Raw genomic sequence first — 4,228 nt, 5'->3', positions numbered from 1 at the left:
TCCAAACTTCTTTTCACGCCAGGAAAAATTGTGTGCAAGAAAAGAAAATTAATCATAGTCTAGTTTGAGAATATTTCTCAACTGTATTTATGAAGTCAAAGTAATATTATAACTATTGGGTATTAATTTTATCAGAATTATGATTAGTTATATAGAGAAGATAGGATAACAGTCTGAGTGCTTATGTGTAACAATGATGGTAGAGAGAGTTGGGCTATATTAGTTTTCTACTGCTGCATTAAACTTACCATAAAATTAGTGGCTTAAACTATACACATTTATTATCTCACCGTTTCTCTGGGATAGGATTCTGGGATAGTTCTGCACAATATCTCACAACACTTCAATCAAGATGTAAGTTGGGGTTGCAGTCTTATCTGAGGCTTGACCAGAGAATTCAGTTTCTTACGGTTGTAAGACTGAAGACTTCAGTTTCTTGCTGACTGCTGGCCAGAGATTGTCCTCAGCTGCTAGAAACTGCCTTCAGTTGCCTGCCATATGAACGGCCAGCATTGGCAGCCCTCCACATGTCAGCAGTTCACTGCTAGCAAGGGAGGGAAAAACTCCAGCAAGAGCATACAACAGTCTTATTTCACCTAACAGCGAACACATAATCATATGTATCTCATGCCCTTTACCACATAATTGGTTGGAAGCAAGTCACTATTTCCACCCATATTCAAGGGGAGGGGAATCACTGAAGAGTGTTAGGTCAGTTTAAACAACCGTATAGTTAGGGGGAAGACAGTCCCCCTGAGACCACTCACTTCTGACACCAATTGCAGCTTGAGGAGGTTCTCCAAATCATTCTTAGGTTTGATAAGTCACTGGGAAGATAGAACTCAACTGAAACCAGTATATTCATGGTTACAGTTTATTACAGGGTAAAGATACAGGTTTAAATTAACCAAGGGAAAATGTCCAGGAGGGTACCAAACACTGAGGTTCTGTTCTTTTTTCCCTGGGAAGTCATGGGTATGTTTTATCTCTTGTCATTAGTGAATAACAATAAACACAAATACTGCCAATCAGGGAAGCTTACCTGAGTTGAGAGTTTTTACTGGACCTCAGTGATTGGCTTGATTTAATGCTATGTTTTCAGTCTTGTTATCAGTTATCCTAGCTTTTGGGCTTCCCAGGTGGCTCAGTTGTAAAGAATCGACCTGCCAATGCAGGAGACACAGGTTCAATTCCTGGGCTGGGAAGATCCCCTGGAGGAGGAAATGGCAACCCTCTTCAGTATTGCCTGAAAAATCCCATGGGTAGAGGAACTTGGTGGGCTCTAGCCTGTGGGGTCTCAGAGAGTTGGACACAGCTGAGTAACACTTTCACATATGTATATGCATATGCCGGACACGACTGAGCGACTTTCACTTTCACATACATGTATAACTGTACTTATATGTACATACATTATGTGTTGCCAAAATATTTCAGAGTAATTTACACATATCACTATACTTCATCCCTAAGTAGATCAACACCCTTCTCCCAAAACCAGTAATTCCCTACCTTGTACTATTCTCATACTAACAATAATTATCTAACATTACCTGATACTCATTTCTCCAACTCTCAAGATCTGAGAACTTAAAGGCAGAAGTCCTATCCATAAGTGATACAGAAGATATTTCCTTAAAGTTTAATAAATGTAATTGATAAATTATGGTTGAAAATAGTTGGATATAATGAAAAATGTTCCTGTCTGTCACAGCACAGCACAGCACATCCTAGCTTTACATGAGCTGAAGAGTTTTCATCTTTTATTTCTGGTATGTCAGATTTACCCTCTTGAAAGCCCTTGATTACTTTTCCTGTTTCTTCTGTTTTATCTATTCAACTTAACTACCAGCTTAAATTTGCTCATTTAGGAAGATACAGTCACACTTGTGAATTCATATTTGACATACAGTGTTCCAGTGGTTAGGAGTTCGCCTTGCAATACAGGGCACATGGGTTAGACCCCTGAATTGGGAAGATTCCACATGCTTGGGGGCGACTAAGCCCCTGCTCCACAGCCACCGAGAGCGCAGGCCACGCCTACTGAAGCCCGCGCAGCCTGGAGTCCGTCTCTGCAACGAGAGAAGCCACTACACTAAGTCCGCCCGCCGCAACTAGAGAAAACAGGTATACCAAGGAAGACTCTGTGCACACAGAAATAAAAGGAGGCCGTGTTTTCTAATTTGTTAATTTCTACTTTTACCTTTCCTTTTCTCTCCAATCTGTCAATCAGTAATACCAGGAAACTTACTGCATAAATAAATAATGCAAGATTAGGTAATGAGGGCCTAACTAATTATACACAAATATAAATACTAAATGTTAATATTAGTAATTATCATACAGGGAATAGAAAACTACACAAAACTATAGGGGAAAGTAAGGGAACATGATCAGTCATATGTTTTCATGGAAATGAATTTATCCAGGGTTTATTCTAGCTAGTCTAGATAGACTAGACTAGCATGGGGTGCTAGTCTAAAATGTAAGAAATAGCTGTTGCATATTTTGGTCCCATGAAATCCTTTCACTGTTTCATCTCAAAGTAGGTTAAGTATTAAAGTACTAAATACTATTTGGTAAATATAAAAGGCTATTGAGAAAGATCAGCTTGTTTCTTTTGTAAAAAAATTTATTGTGTTAACAGCTTTTTCACTGCTTTGACAACACTGAAACAGATCACCAGCCCAGGTGGGATGCATGAGACAAGTGCTTGGGCCTGGTGCACTGGGAAGACCCAGAGGAATTGGGTGGAGAGGGAGGTGGGAGGGGGGATCGGGATGGGGAATGTGTGTAACTCTATGGCTGATTCATATCAATGTATGACAAAACCCACTGAAATGTGAAGTAATTAGCCTCCAACTAATTAAAAAAAAAAAAAAAGCTTTTAACTCTTTAAAGACTGCTATTGAGAAGCTTGTTTCTTTTATCATAGAAAAAAAATTTATCGTGTTAGCTTCTTTTTCACTGCTTTGACAACACTGAAGAAGCTTTAAACTCTTTAAAGATTGACCTTAACATAGCAATATTATAGGAGATAAAATTTACTTTTCTTTAAATATAGTAAAACCCTATGTAAAAAATGTATATACTCCTTAAGTAAAAAATGCTATAGTCCTTAAGATCCACACAGGAAATTTCAACTCAAATTTAAGTACCTGGGGTTTTATAAAAACATAAAATACTGAATTCTACATTTTTAAACACTGTTGTTTTAAGAATCAGTCAAGTCTCTTCATACTGCCATCATGAATCCAGTACTTCCATATATTATTTAAATTTCTCCAAGAAAATTTGAGAAATGTAAAAAAAACCAACTCATAAATTGATGTTCCCAAGTCCTTTAAAAAAATTAAATTGTGATAACAAAGTTTACCATTCTAACCATTTCAAAGTATATAGTCCAGTAGTGTGAAGTAGCAGCTATCCTAACTGAGGCGTGGTGATCTTTAATTTGCATTTCCCTAGTGATAAGTGAACATCTTTTCACTTGTTAAGCCATGTGTATGTCTTCAGGAAATGTTATTCAAGTCCTTTGCAAGTTTATTATTTTTTATTGTTTTAATTGAAGTTTAGTTGATTTACTATGCTGTGCCAACCTCTGCTGTACAGTATCTGCACATTTTAAAATCAGGTTGTTTTTGTTCAGTTTTAGTTCTCCATGTTGTTGGTATTAATCCCTTGTGCTATATGATTTGCAAAAGTATTTTCCCCACAGTTTGTTCATATGGCCCCCTACTGGGCATTTATGTTATAGTCTTCCTGCTGCAAATACTGCTGTAATGTGTAAATCTCTACTTGCATATGCAGAGATATTTATAGATTACATTCCTAGAAAGGGAATTGCTGGATCAAAAGGTGTGTGCACTTAAAATTGCTGCATTACCACCTAATTGCTCAGAGGAGTTTCTACCAAATTATACCTCCACCAGCTCCATTATGCTCTAAGTGATCTTTCTGTACAACTTAACGTTTTTTCCTCACCTCTCAATTGATACTTCTAAGATATATTAACTAGAATTTAGGTAACAGATAAAGAATAACATCTGTTAGTGACTCTTAGAGATAATGCTGACTGCAATAAACACACCTAACAAAGCCTAGTTAAGGAAAATAGGTATTTGAAGATCCATGTGTTATTCAAATTTTACCTCTTTTAAGTAGGCTGGTACCACTTTTCAACAGACAATAAAACTTGTGGGGCTTTAGACCTTGAGGTCTTCCTAAT

This window comes from Cervus elaphus, chromosome 28 (genome assembly GCF_910594005.1).
Source record: "Cervus elaphus chromosome 28, mCerEla1.1, whole genome shotgun sequence".
In the NCBI taxonomy this organism is placed as follows: Eukaryota; Metazoa; Chordata; class Mammalia; order Artiodactyla; family Cervidae; genus Cervus; species Cervus elaphus.
The sequence above is the reverse complement of the archived record's forward strand: the minus strand, read 5'-3'. Positions refer to the sequence as shown.